Source organism: Schistocerca cancellata, chromosome 6 (assembly GCF_023864275.1).
Source record: "Schistocerca cancellata isolate TAMUIC-IGC-003103 chromosome 6, iqSchCanc2.1, whole genome shotgun sequence".
NCBI classification, from domain to species: Eukaryota; Metazoa; Arthropoda; class Insecta; order Orthoptera; family Acrididae; genus Schistocerca; species Schistocerca cancellata.
The window spans coordinates 115,533,416-115,550,218 of NC_064631.1; positions in this window are offsets into that span (position 1 = coordinate 115,533,416).

Genomic DNA, 16,803 nt, shown 5'->3' on the forward strand with positions numbered 1-16,803 from the left:
TCTTATAGTCACAAGAACTACCTATTGTTTACTCACTGGTTAAATTCACTTTGACAGCTATTACTTATTGAGTCTTAGTTAGTAGACAATTTTATCTTTAACTGATGGCGTATTTCTTCCTTCTATTTCTTGCAGTTCGTTAGCTAACTTCATGTTACATGAATAATTTGCACAATAAATTTTAATGATACAGAACAAGTCTTTTTAGATTCAGAGTGCAAATTCGTTTGTAAATATGGTTATATTTTGAAGATTTACAAGTTTTTTGATTTTTTGTTTTAATTATTAGTATTATTATTATTATTATTATCAAATATACAGATGAGAGTTAGTAATTCCTACCCAAAACCCTACAATTATAGAAATTCTTCTACAGAATAGAAGGAGTTGTCAAGATGCAACTTTTTCAGTTTGTTTTCAGATTTTACATTGATGTCTGTCACACATTTTACATCACTGGGTATGTGACCAAAAATTTAAATTGCAGCATCATGCAGCCCTTTTTGCTAATGACATCCTTAATGTGAAGTAATGAACATGATTATTCCTTATGTAATTGTAATTAAGTACATCACTCTTCCTATTAAACTACAGTGGATTATATACTAAAAACATCATATGGAATAAATATAATTTGAAGCAATAGTAAGAATGACTAACTCCGTTAACAGATATCTACACAATGATCATGGAGGAGCACCAAATATTATTCTTTCAACACATTTTTGAGGATAAAAGCCTTTCTTTCTTAAATATAAGTTACCCCTGAACTTAGTTCATGTGATGTTATTGACTGACAATGTGCAAAATAGTGAGCTTACTGGTTTTTCTCTCCCCAAGACTTGCAATGATTCTAATATGCCAGACCTAACTTGTTTTAGGAGTTCCAAAATGTGATTTAACAATTTACATTGTCATCAATATGGACACCTAAAATTTTTGACGTTCTTAACCTATTTATTGTTTCCTCACTGTATGTTGCACATATCACTGGTGTACTACCTCTAGCTGCATGGAACTGAATATGTTGTGGCTTTTTTGAAATTTAGAGTGGTGCCATGTGCAGCAAACCAGTCAAAGGCTCTGTTGAGAACATTGTTTACCATTGCTTCTGTTGCTGCATGTATTACTGGTTTGATTACAATACAAGTGTCATCCACAAAAAGAATTAATTCTGCTTGTTGTATATTAAATAGCAGTGATGGACCTAAGATTGAACTCCTATAGTCAAAGGAATCTCTCCCATTTACATTGGCTTAGTTACTAAATTACCACTTTCTGCATTTTTTCGTTAGACATGATGATATTCATTGTATGTCTATACCATCAGTTCCACAAAACCAAAACCTAGGTGGATGTTGTTGTTCACAAGTCATTATGTCTTAGAAAGATGCTATTTTGTTATTTAATACTTGCACAATTTGGTGAGTGAACGAATAAATGGTATCCTCATTAGAGCAACATTCATTAAATCCTGAGGAGATTATTATTATTTGGGTGGGATACTATTTTAGAAAGCATCACCTTTTCAACAATTTTGGAAAACCATGTCAATAGTGAAACAGGTTGGCAGTTATTAGCACCTTTTGTATCATGTTTCTTATAGAACGATTTAAGAATGGCTTATTTCAATGTCTCTCGAAAAAGTCTTGAGCAATTGATGCTTTACATATTTTAGATGAAGAGTGGCTTATTATATGGCAACAAATGTTTAGTATTTTGTTAGAAACGTCATCAAATCCGTATGAACTTTTACTTTTGAGCAAGCATATAATTTTCTTAATTATAGAGAAGAAAGTTGGTGATACATTTATATGATTTAATTTTGTGATAGTTGCTTTTTCAACATTCTACTATGCTTTCCCTCTTCAAGTGTTTGTCCCTATATTTTCTACTATATTTAAGAAATGATCATTAAATCCATTTGCTACCTGTGACTCATAGTTTATAAGCCCTTCCATTTAAGACAACATTGATGTTATTCTATTCTTTGACTGATAGTCCTATCTTTCGATACACTACATTCCACATAGCTTTAAGTATGTTGTTGGAATTATTGATTTCTCAGATAATGTAATAATCCTTGATTTTAATAACTGTACATAGAACGTTTGAGTAGTTTTGTAGTATGCAACTCCTTTACTTGTTCTTGACAGCAAATACAGTTCTCTTTTCCTTTCACAAGATTCTTTAATTCTTTTAGTGATTCATTTCTTTTTTAAATGGCTATTCAATATACTTTTCAAGTAGCTTATGAGGAAAGCTATTTTAAAATAATGTTACGAATTTATCAAGAAAGAGATTAAATGTTACATCAAGATTCGGTTTATTATATATTTCATCACAGGTCATCTCTTGTAAACTATCCTTAAAAACATTTGTACTGGTGTCATTAATTACTCTAAGTGATTTCCAGTGAGGAGTATCTATACTTAAGGCATGATTTCATTTATAACACTTTCAGTTAGGGTTCTACTCTCTTTATCCAAACATGTTGGAAACTTAATTAATGGGATTAAATTGTAAGACCCAATACAGGTTTCCAGATTATTTTTCCTACTATAATGCCTTACAAAATCTACATTGAAGTCACCACAAATAATTAGCTACTTGCTGGTGTCTGATAGAAATGACTCCATATTTCTCCAAATTGTTTGAAATTCCCCCTTACGGATCAGTATACAGTTAATAGAATTATTAATTCACAAGCACACACTTCTGTGTACTGATCACTAGCAAGTCTATTTCTGTCAATGTTTTTGAACTTGTGTTCTGTCTTAAGGGTAAACAACAAACTCCATCTTTTCCCTTGTAATTTATACACGAGTAAAATGATAGAGTATAATCTTTTATATTTAACTTCTCTAAGCCTGTGATTATATTCAGGTATGTACAAGATATCTGTGTTTTCAGAACGCTCTACATCTTCTTAATAGACAAGAAGCTCTTCTACCTTATTATTCAGTCCTATTATATTCTTATGAAATAAGCTAACCTTACCGTTCTTTGCAGTCTTAAGCATTTTGTGTGCCTCTTCTACTATTTTAACTTATGAAAGAGCAGGGTGGACGATTGCTGATTCTAACTTATAAAAGGTACCTGCCTTACACCAGTAACCACAGGCATGTTGCATTTTGTGATGATGCCCTCCCCCTGCCCCTACATATTTTCTGATAAGAAGCTTCCCAACCTATACTTCCCTTTCTTATTCAAGTGTAGGCCATGTCTAGTATATCCCCACCTCCCAATTGTAGCAACAAGTATTGTACTCACGTGTAGTTTTCTTTCAGTCAGCAGCAACCTGCTCAACTCTGCCCTCACATGGCTCACAGCAGTAGTAACCCATGGCTGGTCATAAAGCTGCATGACATAAAGAAATCTCGTACCTGTATATGTGTAGTTGCAACTTCAGTTTCATGCAGGTTGCCTCTAATGCGGTAATTTCTGTCCTTAGGTAAGCTTTTTCCTGTTTCACCTACTACAGTAACCCGATCCTGTCAAAAACTTTATGAAGATTCCCTGTGTCCACTTTCATTTGGCTTCACAGTATTTGTGGCCCGATAACCTACTCCTAATTTTCCGCTTCTGTCTCGCCTATAAGACCTCCCAAGGCTACTAGCTAGAGGCGGACTCATTTCTTCGTAGTCTCATTCCCTACTGACTTACAATTAGTATCTTTGCTAGACGTCTGCTGCATCCTACAGTGACCTACAGCTGGATTAGTCTCTTCCCCTCCTACTTTAGGTAACAAGTCAACCTTATTAGATGATGTACACTCCTGGAAATTGAAATAAGAACACCGTGAATTCATTGTCCCAGGAAGGGGAAACTTTATTGACACATTCCTGGGGTCAGATACATCACATGATCACACTGACACAACCACAGGCACATAGACACAGGCAACAGAGCATGCACAATGTCGGCACTAGTACAGTGTATATCCACCTTTCGCAGCAATGCAGGCTGCTATTCTCCCATGGAGACGATCTTAGAGATGCTGGATGTAGTCCTGTGGAACGGCTTGCCATGCCATTTCCACCTGGCGCCTCAGTTGGACCAGCGTTGGTGCTGGACGTGCAGACCGCGTGAGACGACGCTTCATCCAGTCCCAAACATGCTCAATGGGGGACAGATCCGGAGATCTTGCTGGCCAGGGTAGTTGACTTACACCTTCTAAAGCACGTTGGGTGGCACGGGATACATGCGGACGTGCATTGTCCTGTTGGAACAGCAAGTTCCCTTGCCGGTCTAGGAATGGTAGAACGATGGGTTCGATGACGGTTTGGATGTACCGTGCACTATTCAGTGTCCCCTCGACGATCACCAATGGTGTACGGCCAGTGTAGGAGATCGCTCCCCACACCATGATGCCGGGTGTTGGCCCTGTGTGCCTCGGTCGTATGCAGTCCTGATTGTGGCGCTCACCTGCACGGCGCCAAACACGCATACGACCATCATTGGCACCAAGGCAGAAGCGACCTTCATCGCTGAAGACGACACGTCTCCATTCGACCCTCCATTCACGCTTGTCGCGACACCACTGGAGGCGGGCTGCACGACGTTGGGGCGTGAGCGGAAGACGGCCTAACGGTGTGCGGGACCGTAGCCCAGCTTCATGGAGACGGTTGCGAATGGTCCTCGCCGATACCCCAGGAGCAACAGTGTCCCTAATTTGCTGGGAAGTGGCGGTGCGGTCCCCTACGGCACTGCGTAGGATCCTACGGTCTTGGCGTGCATCCGTGCGTCGCTGCGGTCCGGTCCCAGGTCGACGGGCACGTGCACCTTCCGCCGACCACTGGCGACAACATCGATGTACTGTGGAGACCTCACGCCCCACGTGTTGAGCAATTCGGCGGTACGTTCACCCGGCCTCCCGCATGCCCACTACACGCCCTCGCTCAAAGTCCGTCAACTGCACATACGGTTCACGTCCACGCTGTCGCGGCATGCTACCAGTGTTAAAGACTGCGATGGAGCTCCGTATGCCACGGCAAACTGGCTGACACTGACGGCGGCGGTGCACAAATGCTGCGCAGCTAGCGCCATTCGACGGCCAACACCGCGGTTCCTGGTGTGTCCGCTGTGCCGTGCGTGTGATCATTGCTTGTACAGCCCTCTCGCAGTGTCCGGAGCAAGTATGGTGGGTCTGACAAACCGGTGTCAATGTGTTCTTTTTTCCATTTCCAGGAGTGTATTTCTAGCTCTGTCCGCTAACGTCTTGATAACACCCCGCTTCTGTTGTGGGTGGTGGTTCGAATCCCGGTGCAAATAACGCTCCATGTGCGTGGGTTTGTGGTACAATGAGTGGCCCAAACTACCATTTTTGTTTCTAAACACAAGCACATCGAGGAAATGTAGTTTGCCGTCTACCTCGTCCTCCATTGTAAACTGAATTCTTGAGTTTATACTATTCAGATGTTCGTGGAACCGGCTTAGTTCCTCCCTACCATGTCTCCACAACACAAACGTGTCATCCACGTATCGGAACTATACATTTGGTTTCTTGCTGGCAGTACCTAAGGCCTGTTCTTCGAATTTCTACATAAAGAAGTTTGCAATTACAGGACTTAGGGGGCTTCCCATAGCCACGCCATCCGTTTGCTCATAAAACTGTTCATTCCACTTGAAGTATGTGGTCGTCAAACAACACTTAAACAGCTCTAAAATATCGGCAGGAAAAATTCTATCCAGCTGTTCCAATACATCATTAAGTGGAACCATGGTAAACAGCGATACCACATCGAAGCTGACCAATATGTCCTCCGGCTGGACCACTATGCCATTCAATCTGCCGATGAAATGTGTCGAATTCTTTATACAAGAGTCCGAAAAGGCCCACATGTGGTTTTAACAGCGTAGTCGAAAACTTGGCTAACGGGTAGGTGGGCGAACCAATGGCACTTAGTATCGGTCTTAACGGAACATTTTCTTTATGAATTTTGGGCAATCCATAAAGCCTCGGTGGTAGCGCAACCGAATTGCAGAGACCTTTCTGTACACTCTCTTCACCACAGAATTCATCAACCGACCACGGCATAACAGCCCGGATAATTATAATGGACATGACAATTAGGGAACCACTGTTTTTATCCACCTGTGTTGGAAAGTTACCTACTGAGAGCAAATTATAGGATACATATAAAGTTTCCAGATCGTTTTTCCTATCAGAAATCACCACAGACTATCAACTGCTTGCTGATGTCTGACAGACAGCATAGCAAGGAATCCAAGTTCCTCATAAATAATTCAAAATTTCCCAGTGGGGATCTATATACTACTACAATTAAAAATTAAAAGTGAATTGGTTTTCAGTATTAGTTCACAAGCACACACTTCTATGTGCTGATCACTACAAAATCTACTTGTGTCAGTGCTTTCTTCCAGTGATTGCTTAGTGCCCTGTGTGTTTACAAACATGACAGTAGGACTGAAGAATTGTGCTCGAACGTCAGCAGTATGTTTTGGTTTGCTTTCTCCAACGTTTGATTCGACTGTCGATCACAACGAAATGACACTTTCCCTTGCCAATGTCAATTTGTGCTTGTTACTTTCTGAAGGTGTCCATGCCGATAAGGCAGTTTACTACTTGCCTTTCGGTTATGAGAAAAATGCGTTCTAAAGAGAAGCTATCAACTTGAAGAGAAATCTATGCCTACAATTTTATGCTTTTAGACTTACCTCCTACAGGTGTTTTTATTACACAGTTTTGGACTGGAAGCGTCGATATGTGTCCTTTTTTTGTAAATGGTCAAACAGACCCTGTGAAATTATATTCGTGGTAGATCCAATGTCCAGTACTATGGGTACCTTTATACCAAGTATTCGTGGATTGACTACTATCTGTATTGTGTCTTCATTTTCATGTACAGAATTGATAATATCTTCTTGACACAGGCAAACTTTGATTTCATCACAGCTGTCATATCTAAGAAAACAGATTTTAACTAGTTCCATGTCCCCGATCCTATTAATGGTCATTGAATGGTGGCCTGTCGAGACCGGTTCCAGTTTTCCGAATTACCCTGAGTACCGACGTTCTCGTCAGGGGTAACCTCAACTATGTGTACATTATGCGCCTTGTTACGCCAGTTAGTGACTTTCCTGGCTCTCGATTCAAAATATCGTTGTCCCTGGCTGCTATTCGAAACGCAATTTTGATTGTACTGATTATAGTCAGGCGGTGGCGCATTATTCTGTCGCCCGGTTGCGCTCTGCCCTTGCCAGTCGCCGTTTGGGTCACTGCCCCCCGTCGGCTGCGCATTGTACGTTTGCTGACTATAACCTTTCTGGCCATTAAATCCTGACCGATTGAAATTCTGTTCCTGGTTATTCTTGTAACCTCACTTGAATTTTTGTCGCTTTCCGTAACGAAATTGATTCCTGTTGGTATTGCTGCGGGTGGGATATGGCTGCCACCTGTGTTGGTTATTATTTCCACACCCATCGTGTTGTTCATTAGTTCTTGTGGGCTCTTGTAATGCCCCGAAATTGAAAAGTAATGTGAGTGGTATACGTATGTGGCATTACATACGTAAGTCGCCTCAACTTACTATCGAAGTGTCAATTTCGATATATAAAAAAGGGGTTTTTAATTTTATTTGTATTTGCTTCTGAAAATGTTGTCAAAATTATGTTTTAGAAAGAGCATATGCGGCGGAGCCTGTCACGGCCAGAGATGTCACACAACCGCGACGATAACAGCAGCGTGGCGCGCGGCAAAGATATCGACTGATGCGCTGCTGGCCGCTATTAAAGAGGAACGAAAGCATATAATAATGAAAGTTGTGAAAAAAGAGACAATTAACGTGACATGTTTGTTTGTTCAAAATTTCTGGTTCTTGGTTTTGTCCCTTGTTTCAAGAGGAGTTACCGTTGAGATCTCGTGGAGAGAGTTACATTTGAGACATCGGGGAGTTAGTCACCATTGAGGTCACGGGGTAGCGTCAGTCAGTTCGTGACACTCGGGAAGTGTAAGCCTAAGTGGAGTTGGCGCTCGAGTGGTTTAATGTCGGATTTGGGCTTCTAAAGTTATTAGTTGAACCCGTGATGGGGTTATGACCTATATGGGAAGTTATATGTAATTATTGCGAGAGGTGTATTGTTCGCAATCGGTAGTGGGAAGTGCGATGATATTTGGAGTTTGCTTTAAAAGAGTAACTCGTTGTGAGACACGCTAAGAGATTGGTTTTTCTCGCGTTTTCATGTGATTAAAGATAGTGTAAAGTTTGGTCGAGCTAACCTTGGAGTTACTCGCAATCAGGCGTTCCGTATCTCGTGCTAAGGGGAGGTTCTTTTCAGTCTTGATTGTGTGTGTTTGGTATCGCCTTCACGCGAAGACCTTGTGAGTGATTGGTTTAATAAGGGCTATCACAAAGGTTTATGTGCCGTTGCTTCTGTAATAAAGATTTGCTAAAGCTTTGGCGTGAGTGTCCGACTGTATTGGTTGTAATTGTGGGGAAGTCCTAAGGTAATAGAATCCCCGGCTGAAAGAAATCTCAAATTGAAGTGCGGCCTGTGATTGTCGTGTAATTATTGTGAGAACGGACGTCCTAGTTTGATTAATATAAACGGGAGAACGAATCCGTGTCAGATACTTTGTGACACGCGCGAATTGGTTTAATAGTAATTTTCCATCCGACGAAACTGACAGAACCAAGACCTATTGCCGGCCGGAGTGGCCGAGCGGTTCTAGGCGCTGCAGTCTGGAACCGCGTGACCGCTACGGTCGCAGGTTCGAATCCTGCCTCGGGCATGGATGTGTGTGATGTCCTTAGGTTAATTAGGTTTAAGTAGTTTTAAGTTCTAGGGGACTGATGACCTCAGCAGTTAAGTCCCATAGTGCTCAGAGCCATTTTTGAAGACCTATTAACTGAGTAGAGCACGATAAATGTCTCTTTGAAATTATGAGTGCTGAGTGTTTTAAATTTGGTATAGAGGGTCCGCGTATGTCAACGCCTGAAGAGGGAGACATTTGCTTTGATTTTAGTGAATATTAATGATACTTTAAAGTGGCGGTGAGGCTTAGGTTTCTTGTTTCTTTTTTTACTATCTTCCGCTTAGTGGGGAAATAGTTTACCACCAGCACGCACGCCCGACGAAACTTTGTGGAGACATTGAAAATTAAGAAAATGGCTAGATAAAATGATGCTCAGGCGCTGTGCGTGATAAAGGAAAAATTGGTGTCTCGTGTTATAATTTCTCCCCATATAACATAACTTGAAAATACGATAACAGAATCTTTGAATCTCAAAAAATAAAAAGGTTAAGGATTACGCAGTGAATCAAAACGGTAAAGTACAAGCAGGACAAAGAATATTAAAGTGAAAGATAAGTCACACTGAGAGTTCGTTGAGATAATTACGTAAAGTTCGGCTTAAAGTATATGAAAGAGGTTTTTGTCTGACTGTTTAAGTGATAAAAAGTGGAAAAGTTAAGTTATGGGGAATTAATAAACTATGAAGGTTGTAGCATAAACCATTATTTCTGATAGAGTGCAAATAGCATTATCCATTGTGTGTGTTCGTAAAAAGAAATAAGCAAGGATAGAGCTGCAGTGCAGTGACTGTATAGGATTAATAATCTCTGACTAGCAACGCTTAGTCAACACGTAAAATTATATCGCTGGCGTGCTCTTACGAAAATTAAACTAACTGAAACTGGTAGCTAAGAAAGTTCAGTTTAGATTGATTGCTTCAGTGGGGTTCTATTAAAAGGAACGCTTAAACTCCACGTTGAATAATTTTCAAGCTGAGAAAAAATAAGATAAATCCATGGTATCAGCGTTGGAATGTTGGGTTACGCAAGCGAGGTTTCCAAACACGTTGCTGTGATGTGTGGCACATCGCAGTGAGTTGGGTTTAATTGACTTAAGTAGGGCATCCTAATCAGACTTGTAGTTTCTGCTTGATTCCATCGACTAGTATATTACTGTTGGTGTTAGCTTGCTGGTCGAACCTGTAAAATCTTGTGATAGATGCGTTAACTAAAATTTTCAATCGGGAGCTAACACTAGCCGATAAAACTAGAACCCGTTTGTACTAGTGGTGGTCCAGTTGCATCTTCGGCGGTAGCTGTTGTGCAAGTGGTAAGCATTTGGTTAAACTTTCCATCCTCACAACTACTTGCAGATAGCTGATACAGTACACGGCGTTGTGGAACTCTGTGGTGTCGCTACGCGTTTTAATACACTTTTCATCTCTGTGTATCAGTGCCATCCCACCCAGGTTTGACACACTGATGAGCAGTACAGTCTGCTTTCGCACTGTCACTTTGTGGTTGCGGAAGTCTCTCTTCGTTGACAAGATCAATGGAATCGAGAACTATGTCGTGCTCGGGAGTTGTGATTAATCTCTCACGTATGTTAGCCGGTTTTCGGATTTTCAAAATTTTTATGTCACCTACTTGTGATATCGGGTTTGTCCAGTAACAGATATTGTTTAGATACTTTTCAAAGTATCTAATGATCCCTCCGTGTTTACTGCTGAATGGGGTCGGGTTAAATGCTGCGGGACTCAATCTCTAATGTACTACGATGGAAAAGAACTTGTGTAGGAATTCTCTTTCAAACTGTTCGTACGTGTGACATTTTTCCGCCATGTCAGTGGCCCACAGCAAGACAGCACCCCGTTTATAACCTACCATAAGGCGTATCTTCTGCGTTTCGGTCTAATTCCTCGGGAAAACGTTCCGGAATTCTTTTATGAACACGACTGCGTTGTTCGCTTACCTTCAGAAGAAATATTCGGAAATTGCCTTTGTCGTAATAAGCCTTCATCTGCGAGCAAAGTAAAGTGGCGTGCAGCACTGTCACTTGTCGACGTGGCGTTGTTTTGAAGTATCAGATCGTATTCCGAATACCTCGGCGCGACGGGGACAGAAGTCGGCAGTGCCTGCTACATTTTACACCTGCGATTTATTTCACGTGACTGGTTCGGCTTCAAGTGCGGATAGATGTTCAGATTATCTTTCCTGTCTGTTGACACCTGATAACTTGGAGTTGAATATTCCCTTTCCTTTTCAATGTTACTATTTTCCACAATGCAGTAGTAAAATCCTCATCTTTCTTCCAGCTCCCGTACTGTCTTTTTCTACTACTACCTCTTGTTGCAGGAGAAAGCTTAGTTTTGGCGTTGGTTTTACACATACACGGTTAGCAGAGGTACCACTTCCGTCGAGTGGTCAAAAAGGACGGTCCTGTTTCTACACGTGTTGCAGAAGGCAGTAGATATATCACTACTCAGTTCCGACTTAAATTGGAACGATGACGTACAGAAAGCTGCAGGGGTGGCGGGGTAAAGACTGAGGAACAGTTACATGATGCATAAGGACTGTCTAAAGCCACGTTGGAGTTTCACTGTTGCAGGTAGCTCGTTTAGAGAGATGAGAGTGCCACGAACATCATTCACTAGTGGCTGTAATCAGTAAAAGACATCTCCATACGATCCAACGTACGTATGTTGTTGAATGGGAATGATTCCAAATCGCAGACAGCATTTCTATCTGAAAGTGTAATAGTATAGATCTGAAAAGCCAGTGTACATTTTTTACGACGTCAGTGTAGTGTTGGAATTTTTAAAGTGATTCATCGCATAGCACACCACCTATTTTATGTGCTTATTCTCAATCAACCATCGCCTATAACCCAATGGATATATCATAGAACCTCTGACATGGCATCAGGATAGAATGTGTTACAAATACTGGAGAAATATCTAGTGACAGCACGAGCGACTTTCAAATGCCAGCTTCATACCACATTCCTTAGCCAAATCACTTTCAAAATTCAGTGACTTTATTAAGAGCTTCAGGCTCATCCTATATTTTGGCATTAGCCGAAGAGATATGACAACTTTTATGTGCATGCCCAGAACAGAGACAACCTTTAAGTATTGTGTGGCTGGTAATTTAACCGTGCCAGCCCTAAAGGGAGGGGGCCAAGGTTACTAAATAATAAGGTTGGGCAGTAAGCGCTCTGCTCTGCCATTGGCTGGCCTAGTGACGTCAGCGTGGAAGCAAGCGCTCACAAGCAGACGACACGGCATGCGCGTTTACGTCAAGTTTTTGGCGTAAGATTTTGTTTATACCAGAAATGAGATGTCTAAACTGCTTTTCTGCTGCTAAAATATTACAGTTAAAACTGATGAGTTATATTCTTTCGCAGCTTATGCCTCACACATCGGTAAAATGTCAGATCACAACCACACTGACACACACTTGAAATTCGAAACCTCGGCTCAAATAAATCAGAAACTATTCATTTAATCGCATTGAAATGAATTTACTTAAGAGCTCGAAGTTGCACACACTTTTTTGTAAGAACAGCATTCCTTCTTTCTAAAGCCGCTATAGTATTCATCAAAGTAACTTTATCCGTGTCTGAAAAAAAAAACTGTCTTCTGTATATGTGCTCTTATTATGATGTTTCTTATTTGGTGACAGCTTTTCCAGAGTTTCCAGAGATTTCTTATGTAGTTCTCATTTCTTATACCGTTTGGTTCTGTCTTCTGTTGCGGGTGACGCATTGACAGTCGCACTACTTCACGGCAAATTGCGCGAAGGAACTGCATCTGGCTTGAGCATTCTTTATCGGGGCAAATTAAGCAATTCAGACTGAAAATCCCTTAAGTAACCTGTTTCTGCGAAATGGCGAGAACATATTCTTGCATGCGCAACATTTACACTGTCTTTCCTACAACATTTCGACAACCACAGTTTTTGTAATGTTTCATTACGCGGGAAACTGTGATACATTACGTCAGTTGCCTTTGTGCTCCAATTGTAGGAAAAACAGCCCGTTACAGCACAGCCTGGCATTGTAAAAATTAGTTTTCTCACTCACTTGTAGATTCTCCAATAAGAATTTCACAGGACGAACCATAAACTATAGAGCTGGCGAACACAATGTTGATCCCGCTGTCCACTATCGCTAACTATTTCAGCTCCGAATCAAATATCAATTACAGCAAAAACCGTTAACACTCCCGAATTCCGAATGTTTTCGCTGTTGACTGAGTACCTCAGAAGGAAGAACTCAATCAAAATACTCCTTCAAACACAAAACAACACAAGAAAAACAATCACACACAATTCGAACTGTGTACTGTTTGGCACAGCTGCTTCCACCGTGACGTCATGCGCACAACTGAGAAAACACGTTGCTTTCTGCGCATAGCTTTCTGCGCCCCCCTGGGAGGGGGCAACGTTACATTGCTACTAAACCAGTGTCAGCAAACTGTTGGAGTTAGACAATAAATAATTCAGCCATTGTTAACAACAATGTTTGCCATGAAAGTACTGAAGAGCACGTGTCGCTCATTTGTCCAGAAAAGCGAGAACCGCGAAGAGATACGAACTGCAATCGCAAATTTTATTAGTGTTTAGTAATCTAGGGTTAATGACAGTTCCTAACCTGATTCCAGTATTTATTTAATGGACCAGCAGTCAGAGCACCGACATAACATAAACAAAGGAAAGTTATGTAAATTACAGTGGTAAACTGGTTGAAAGCCTGAGAGAAAGCTGTTTGGCTTAAAAATAATGAATTAGACGCTGATCTGTAAGTACTTTTCCATTTTATTATAAAAATCTCAATGCACTGTTTTAAATCTATGAGTGCAAACGATAACCTGTATGTGCAAACGAAAAAATCGTGTAATATTTCAGGACACCCCTGAAGATGCCTTGTAACTAGGACGAATCGCATCTGGGTGCACAAGATAAATAAAAAACACTTAATGTACAGCGTGCAAAAGGCATTTTTCTTTTGAATTACTGTAATTCATATACAGCTGCTGCAGAAATGGCCAGTACAAGAAACCTGAAAAGCTATGTATTGCAACAAAGAGATGTATTGCTACTTTCTACACATAAAGCTTCAGGTAAGGAGAAAGAAGGAAAGTATATATTACTCGCATACGCCGATGTATTCCGAGAGCTAGCAGCAGCTCAGTTGTAGGACAGGGGAAGGACGCAGTAGTGGTCGTGGCCTGTATAATGGATTCTTATGGCATTCACAATGCTCGAAGAAATGGAAACTAAATTGGCTATGGAGAATAAAAACGCCGTTTATTTCCTTTTATTATTGTTTTGTATATCGAATATTGTCTTTCACCAACAGCACTCGGTTTCAAATGACCAAAGGCCTCATTCTCAGACTCAGACACATAGCGTGGTAATCCATGTGTTAACATCCGAGCGGTTCTAGGCGCTACAGTCCGGAACCGCGCGACTGCTACGGTCGCAGGTTCGAATCCTGCCTCGGGCATGGATGTGTGTGATGTCCTTAGGTTAGTTAGGTTTAAGCAGTTCTAAGTTCTAGGGGACTGATGACCTCAGAAGTTAAGTCCCATAGTGCTCAGAGCCATTTGAACCATTTTTTTGTTAACATCCGAAAATGTGCCAAACAGCTACAAGTCAGCTGGCGATAATAAAGTATTCATTCTGAACTCTGAGTAAAAGTCAGTCTGATGCATTTTTGGATGTGTGATACATCGACTACCACGCTGCGTGACTGATGATGAAGCCTTTTGAGCTTTCAGATTGATCGTAATTAGTGAAAGACAATAAATACAACTGACTGGTCATTAAAAGATAATAAAAGGGAATACTTGAATGGGTGATTGTCAGAAGGTACCTAAGTCAGTTTTTCACAGTATTGAGAAAAATAAAATAAACTTATTTTTTTGTCATTACATAGTGGTTTGGTAATATTACATATTAAAGTATGTACATAGACGTACAATTAGGTGTATTTTCGATGCGGAATACCTAAAAGGAAACCGGAAAACAAATATTTCATGTTGTTGGCTTAGGCGTCTTTCAACGCTCAATAAAATTTAAACAAAGGTTTTTCTTCAAATCATGCACGTTTTTATCAAGTAATGAGTAATATCTGTTAGCTCATATTACAAACACAAACCTTTAATAGTTAATGAATATTATTAAATTACGAAGACTAATTTCTCTCAACCTCATTTATTATCACTGAGAGAAACAGAAGCTACTGGCCACTGTAAAGGTTGATCGTAAAAGCCTTTGCCCTTTTCTACAGTATGTGACATAACTTCCTTTAAGTCTTCACTTTTTCAATTTTTAATATGTATTTTTCCTTGTGGATAAGCTCGCGACAGATAAGTCGCTTCTGATTCTCCCCTGTCTTAAAACCACTCCAATGCTTGACTGGCTAACGTCAGTGGTAATTATGAAGTCCTTTCGAAAGTCCGGATACTGCAATATAGGCAGACTGATCAGCCCCTCTTTCAAATGCTGAAAAGGGTTTACTTGCTCGACATCCCGTGATGTAAAGCACTTATTTCTTTAAGAATTTATGTAGTGCCTTCACGATTTTCCGTCAGACCTAAACACGCCTTTAATTGCTTCATTGTTTTGGGCTGTGGATACTTCTTTATCACCTTGGCCTCCTGTGGATCTGTCCTCATGCCCAGAGCTGATAAAATATGATCCAAATAGCACGCTTCCTTTCAAGCCTTTTGAAGATCTCTGTCAGCTGCCCATTATGTTCCTCCAAGGAGGAGCTAAATATTACCACCTCATCCAAATAGGTGAACAATTTGTCACCTTAAAGCCGTGTCAAAACGGAGTTCACTACTTTCTCTTTTAAGACCCACGGAATCCGTTTCTATTCGTAATGCCCATATGGCGTCTTTAAAGCCGTCTTTTCTCGATCCTGTTCGTCTAATAAGGCATGGTAATACCCCTTCGCTTAGTCGAGGGTCGAGAAGTACTTTGCATTTTCTAGACCATCAAGAATTTCGTCTAATCTTGGCAATGGATATGCGACGATTCATCACTTTTGCTTTCCATTGGTATTCATCTTTTTCGGAATTAAAATCAAGGGAAAATTCCAACCACTTTTGCTTGGTACTATAATGTCATCTCCTAACATCTTTTCAATATCCTGCTGGAGCACCTCCTTTTGCACTTGCAGTATTCTGTGGCATCGCGAACATATCATCCTACCTTCGGCTTCTAGTAGCAGTTTAATTTCGTGCCTAATACTATGTGTAAGATATTTTGTCTCCATGCAAAATGGGAAATCTCGCTGTACGTGGTGCATTATTCTATGATTACTACCTTCCCTTCCATATTCAAATGACTCGTGCGGATGTTCTCCTTTGGTACACTTAATCTTGATTTCAGCTGTGGCTTATTTTTACTGACTCTGTTCACACTGAACGATTGCCGCAACAATTCCCTCTCTGGAACTGCTTCTGCTACCAAATGGTCCAAATGGCTCTGAGCACTATGGGACTTAACATCTGAGGTCATCAGTCCCCTAGAACTTAGAACTACTTAAACCTATCTCACCTAAGGACATCACACACATCCATGCCCGAGGCAGGATTCGAAACTGCGACCGTAGCAGTCGCCCGGTTCCGGACTGAAGCGCCTAGAACCGCTCGGCCACCGCGGCCGGCCTTCTGCTACCACCCGTGGGCAGTCTACTGACACACTCTCATCTGTAGTGTTCAGGACACTCGTTAAGGCACCTTTCTGATCTGCTTTTACTAAGGCCTCAGGTAAAGGCACGCCCTTGGTGATGTTCTGTTTTGCAGTACATTCCATTCGCCTCTGTTTTCATTCGACACACCTGTTCGTCTTGGGGTCTTACTGTTAACGCTGAAACAATTTATTTGCAATCTTTTTGCTTCTTTCCAGCTCTAACTGTTACCTGCCACTGTTGCATTGCAACAATTAATAACTTTCTGTCATTATTCACTCTCGCCTTTCCACGTGTTTTTCGCTTTGCACTTAAGTGTCCCTCTCAAGTGCTTTCCATTT